This window comes from Bos taurus, chromosome 6 (assembly GCF_002263795.3).
Source record: "Bos taurus isolate L1 Dominette 01449 registration number 42190680 breed Hereford chromosome 6, ARS-UCD2.0, whole genome shotgun sequence".
NCBI classification, from domain to species: Eukaryota; Metazoa; Chordata; class Mammalia; order Artiodactyla; family Bovidae; genus Bos; species Bos taurus.
The window spans coordinates 70,523,560-70,530,272 of NC_037333.1; the positions used below are offsets into that span (position 1 = coordinate 70,523,560).

The following is a 6,713-nucleotide window of genomic DNA, read 5'->3' on the forward strand; positions in this document are numbered from 1 at the left end:
ACCCTGTGCCCCTTTCCCCTTGGGGATTATATAAGAACGCTTATATATGAAAACAAGCTTTGTTCAGGTCCTTGAGCTTTTCTGAGGACTGTGTTGTATAAATATGAGATACCTTTTGTTATTGTTTGTAGCCCAGGGGATTTGCGGAAAGAAGTTGAGAGCCAGCGATGCTCATTTTTATAGGCAGAAAATAGCTGCTGGAAAAACAATCTGGGGGCAGAGCACAGTGTTCTTATCGAGCAGACAGAATTATCTTTCCCAGGCAGCCACGAACACAAAACACCTGGTGTACACGTTTCCTGCCCCTTCACATATTTTAAAGAAAGAGACCTTTACCCTGATCTGTCAAGCAGTGATCTTCATGAACTTCTGTCCACAGACCTCGACAGCTATCTTGGCCTGCCGCTGTGGAGTTAAATGGTAAACATAGCTGATCATCACTCGTAGGGCATCTTCTCCACATGTCACTCAGATCTTATCAGGTCCACACATGCATTTCTTCTTCCTAAAAATACAGGCCTTGGATGGGCTAAGAGTCAGGGGCATCCTGACATATCCACCAAACACCGAGTTGGGTGCTGTTGAGAAGATGGGAAACTTGAAGACTTGATCCTGACCCAGCCATAGATTAAAATCTTTGGAGAGAAAACAAAATAAATCCACTAAAAACATTTAGAGAACTGTACAAATCTATTTATAAGATTCACTCCCTACATTAAAGACTCAGGTGTTTAAAGACAGTAGAAATCAGTGTGGGAAAGCTCCATGGAGGATGGGGATGCAGTATACACAGAAGGTGCTTGATGGTATCAGTTAAGTGAATGAAGGAAAATGGAAACGGGATTTGAAGGACAAAAAGCATTTGAAATGATTCGAATGTTGTAGCGTTTAATATTGTCCTGGAGGTCTCTGAAATGGTAGTGCTGTGTACTAAGTCACTTCAGTAGTGTCTGACTCTTTGCAAGCCAATGGACTGTAACCTGCCAGACTCCTCTGTCCATGGGATTCTCCAGGCAAGAATACTGGAATGGGTTACCATGCTCTCCTCCAGGGGATCTTCCTGACCCAGGGATCTAACCTGCGTCTCTTACATTTCCTACAATGGCAGGCAGGTTCTTTACCACAAGCATCACCTGGGAAGTCCTTGAAATGATGGAGGAAGGAGGAAATAGCTGTGTTGGGAAAGCCAGAGCTTAAGGATTGACTTTGGAGGGAAGCAGGCTGACCTGGGTATGCCACTCACCAACTGTGTGATTCTGAGCAAGTCAGCAAGACTTCCTGATTCTCAGCAAGTCTTAGAGCACTCTAAGCTCTACTTCCCTGGTCCATTATAAGTCAGCACTCACAATACCTCAATCATAATTTTGGAGAAGAATTAAATAGATTAGTGAAGGCAAAGTTCTTAACCCAATGCCAGCCATATAGTAACTATTCAGTGTTTATATATTATTATTGTTTCTATTAGTACTAGCAAAAATATAAACCAAGGCAGGAATTGCTCAGTCTGAAAATAGGTTTTCTCCATAATAAAATAATTAAAATACTTGATATTAAGTCATATTTATGTATAATAAATTTGAGCAGCCAGAACCTGCCCATTGCATCATTGTGAGGGAAAGAAAATGTCTATTTATACCTCTCTCAAGCTCTGATTTCCTGCTTCTTTCCCCATCCCTACTACCCCTGTATCCCCATGGTCCCACTGAGCACCCAAAATCTCTCCTCTTTGCCCTCTCGTCCCCCCAGTCCCCACCTTCTTCCCCAACCTGGTGAGAGACTGGTGAGTCCTAAGGATGGATCTACAACTGTAACCTTTCAGGCAATGATGACAGACTAAGGGGTCTGGGGACCAAGATTCTCTTAAATACTTTTTGATCCTATCAAGTCATATATGGACAGCTAATCACCTCGAACACAAGAAGCTCTGAGCAGGAGAATTTCAAGTTCCTTTATAGATCAAATTTTCAAGAGTGAAAACTTAAGAATTCTTTCAGGCAGAGACATAGATTCGACCACCAGTGTCATAGCTAAGCCATGACATCACAGATCATTAGGGCGTTGGTAGCTGCACACAGGGGCCTGCTGCAGGCCTCTGCTGGTCAAGCTGTGATCTCTCACACCTCTCCCTGCCCAGTGGTTGACAGTCGTGCTCCTACTGGAATGGTCTTGGCCTCACTCCTAGGTTCACAGGTCCGTCTTGACTTCAAATTATTCCGTCGATGAGTCATGTCCAGCTCTTTGTGACCCTATGGGCTGCAGCATGCCAGGTTTCCCTGTCCTTCACTATCTCCCGGAGCTTGCTCAAACTCACGTCCACTGTGTTGGTGATGCCATTCAACCATCTCATCCCAAACTTCTTAGCCTATCAGATAATGGTCTTTACATTCATCCCTTCCTTATTCTCCACCTTCTCCTTAACTCCTGCCATGATAAACTTCTCCCCAGTGCCCTGAAATACCACATCCTTTAGGTCATTGTTCTTTGATCTGAACACCTTCCCTAACCTTCACCTGGTCAACCCTTGCTCACTCTACCAGAAGCAGCTTCAGTATCATTTCCAAAGTAAAAACTATCATCTCTTCTCCAGCCTTTGGACACTACAATTCTTTGTTCTGGGTTGTTTAGACTCCAGAAGTTTGGTATATAGTAATATGTTCAAGAACTATTTCTTGAATGAGTTCAGACTTCAATAATAGCATTTGTTATGATGTGTGGTAATTGTCCTACTTAACTTGGTTTATTCATCAGGCCATGAGTTTCTCAAAAGGATGAGGTGAAGGGAAATTGTGTCCTTTATATTTGTATTCTAGGATTCTAGGACGTGACTCATAAGGCTTTAAGTTGAATTCTGACAAATTAAAATTTTCTAATATTTTTTTAATTTTATTTTATTTTTTAACTTTACAGTATTTTATTGGTTTTGCCATATATCAACATGAATCTGCCACAGGTATACACGTGTTCTAATATGTTTTTTGCAAAACTAATATTTTTTTATTATTGTGAATTCTTTCTTTCATGATTAGCTTGCCCTTCTCTGTTAAATGTTGAGTTGAGGAAAAGGATAGGGAGATGTCTCCAAAATACAGCTCAGAATATGAACAGCAGGAAAGCAGGTGAAACTGTCTTAGGTTAGAGTCTCTGAAATTGAAGGCTGAGTCTCGTGCAAGTGCTCTCAGGGACACTTTGGAGGCAAAGTTAAGTGAGACGTGGCTTCTGCTGTGGTCCAGCCTTAGCCCAATGCCATGGGAAGCTCTGGGACAAGGGACAAGGATGGCCTCACAGAATTATCCCACCCAGAGGCAAAGGAGCTGGGATTTTATACCCTTGAATTTGTAGTTGGCTGCAACCACCCCTGGACACCTCCCAGGCATTTCTGGGTAGAGGAGCTCCTGTGGACAAAGAGCGAGTCTTCAGGGAAGGATCAAGCTGCAAGCCATTGGTCACCAGCTCACAGCAGCAAAGTGACAAGAGAGCTGGCCTGGGAAAGGACCTGGAAAGCACAACGAAAGCTTCTACCATACCCCTAAAACAAAAGATGATGAAAGGATTTACCCCTAGAAAGGATTATGCAAACCTTTATTTAAAGCCTATCTCCTCTTATTTCATTAACAAGTCTATCTGGACCAGTTGCTCACTTCTTAATAGATGAGAAATTGCAAGAGAGTAGGGAGTGCAGAGACTCTTAAAGGTAAGTGCACTTGTAGAACACAAAAAGAAGCAGGAATTCCAAACAGCCTAGCAGTCTGGAACTTTGTAGTATAGAGCCCTAGAGGGTTATAAATTCAAGTCTAAAAATATGGAGATTTACAGCGATACCCTAAGTCAATGAGAAAGGTTAGCAAACTGCATTTTGCATCCTATGTTTAAAAACACAGGATGTGGAGAAGGAAATGGCAACCCACTCCAGTATTCTTGCCTGGAGAACCCCAGGGACAGAGGAGCCTAGTGGGCTGCTGTCTATGGGGTCGCACAGAGTCAGACACGACTGAAACAACTTAGCAGCAGCAGCAGCCTGGACCCAGGTGATCTGTTGGATTGATGCCTTTTTGTTTTTATTTCTGCTGTCAAAACCAAGCAACACCAAATTAATGACAAAAACGGAAGAATGAAAGGTGATTCAACTCTTCTTGATTTTTTTTTCCTCCACTCGCCAAGAGAAAATGATGGTTAGAGAATTTTAATCTTACTTGACACCTTGCCTGGGTGTTAGTTATTCTTTTTTTTTTTAATATAAATTTATTTATTTTAATTGGAGGCTAATTACTTTACAATGTTATATTGGTTTTGCCATATATTGACATGAATCCACCACAGGTGTACATGTGTTCCCCGTCCTGAACCCGTTAGTTATTCTTAAATGCTCACTCTCCATGAGGAAGCCCCTAGGCCTTCCTCATCTTAGAAGGTAGCTCCAGCTGCCAGCCGAGTGCAAGGAAGCTGGTACAGCCATGACCTTCCTCCTCTGTGCACCCCCCAGCCAAGACTGTTTCTGCAGTGCTTTCAGCTGGGGTGGGAGCCCGCTGCTCCCCGCACGCTTGCCTCCCCACTCTCCCCACATCTCCAAGTGCTCTTGCCACCTATGGCTGATATGTCACAGAAGAAAGCGATGCACTGACTGGGACACAACTGGAAAACATGTGACAAAGAAAGCAGAAAGGACTTGGACTACATGAGGTCAGAATTTTACACCTGTTTGTACAACTTAGGTCTTGGTGGGAAAAGCAGAAAATTAAAAAAAAAATGCTTCAAGAAGCTTAAAATAAATAAATAAAAACACAGGATGATGTGCCAAGTAGCTTTAAAATATTTTGTTCAAAATTTGGAAGCTTATAGAATACAAATAATTACATAGTCATTTTATTTTTGCGGATTATCTCCTTTGCTGCCAGTCCTTCAATAAGTGAGGTGTCACTGAACTACGCCTCGGAAAAAATCTGACCTCCAGGAGCCTGTTGAAACTCCTTGGAAAGTAGCATAACTTCAGACTTGTTTGAACGTTCTGATGGTTCTGATGCCACCTGGCACATGTGATTACATAATCAGAGCTGATAGAAACCTCCAATCACCACATACACACAATCTGGCATAGAGCGAGTTCTAGCTTGGCATCAGACATGTGGGGTTCAAGTTCCTCCACTGTCATTACATCTGTGTAATCCTAAACAAGTCATTTGTCTTCTCTGAATCTCAGTGTCTTTGTCTGTAAAGGGGGCATAATCATATTTATCATATTAAGACTTGTTATGTCACATATTACACCAGTGTATTATATGTACTATGTTACTATATTTATTATATTAACAATATTTTTTCATCATGTCTCAGCAGCCTGCTATGCAACACAAATGAGATAATGAGAAATTGTTCATAAGAGGTGTGAAATAATTAAAATGAAAGAGTATTTGGAAAAGTAAACACTTTCATTCCTTTATTCTTTCTGATGCAATTTTTGACAGTTTACATAAACCTATAAAACTGATGCAGTAGACATGAATGCCATCTCCCATAGATTTACTCTGCCCAAGTGCTCTACCGCCTGTCTTCCTAGGCTGCCCTCCTGGTGGCCAGCCTGTCCCCACATTTCTTGCTCTGGTTTCAGAATGAATGCCTTTGGAGAATGGGCTTTCTCAGGAAGAACATTGCACAATCAGAAAAGGCTGATCTGCCAAGTCTGTAACATTTTTTTTCCTGGAGCCTTTTCAGGAATGTGTCACAGGAGGTGGGGGAGATGGGCCATGGAACAGAGAGTACTAGGCACCAGCCACCAGGTAATAAAATGTCCGAGCATTCCTTTTCAGAATCTAATGAAGACATCAATCTTCATTAAGTCAAAGGGTCTGGGGTCCACAGCAGTGAGATTCACTAAAGCTGCTTCAAAAAGCAGGAGGAACAATGACCAAAATGCAGGCCAGAAAGCAGGAGGCAGTGAATTCTAGAACTCGATGATGTCTTTTTTCAACAAGGGTTGAATTTGCCAATAGCTATAGCAATTTTCACTAAATATGAGCTTAGTGTTGTGCCGGAGTTGGCTTGCCCCAAGAGAGCCAGTTTCTCAAGGTTCTTCCCAACCCCATGCTCAGTGATATCATATCGGTAGCTTGTCACTGACCAAGGTGGCAGTATTTACACCATGGAAACCAGCAGGTGCCATCAATAGGGTCCCTCACACCCCACCCAGAGAGCCAGCCTACCAGTACATCACTGCTTAAGTTTGTCTCCAAATGTCAACAAGATGTGTGGAATCCTGAAATAGCTTTCAGAAGAGCAGTGCTGTTCTTGAATTTCCGTGTGAACCACTGAGGGGAAAAGGTCTGTGTATATAAATATCAGAATTTTTTTGCTTTCGGATTCCGAATCACCTTCCTCATATAACCTCTCTTTTCCTTCAGGCTGAACATGGAGAATGGCTACTACTGAACTGAGAAAAACCTGAGTCACTGCAACATCCTTGGCATTGTCCATTTGATTGTTTTTTCCCACAAGTGTTTCCCAGGCTTTAGCTTCTGCTAGTACAGAGGACCCCCTACGGACAGCAATTATCCCATGGGGAGTACACTCTCATTACCGGATCCTGCAGAAAAAGGAGGGGCAAGATGCTGCTCTCTGCTTGGAGGAAGTTTGTGAAACAGATTGGATCCAACTGAAAGTGTCCAACCCTAGTGGTGTGCTGTGCTTAGTCGCTCAGTCGTGTCTGACTCCTTATGACTCCA

The 6,713-nt window shown here is 42.5% G+C and overlaps 1 pseudogene; it reads left to right on the forward strand.

Moving 5' to 3' along the window:
• Positions 1–6,420, forward strand: part of LOC100138563 (mitochondrial-processing peptidase subunit beta-like) — a 71,215-nt pseudogene extending 64,795 nt beyond the window's left edge.
• Positions 6,421–6,713: the final 293 nt, after the last annotated feature.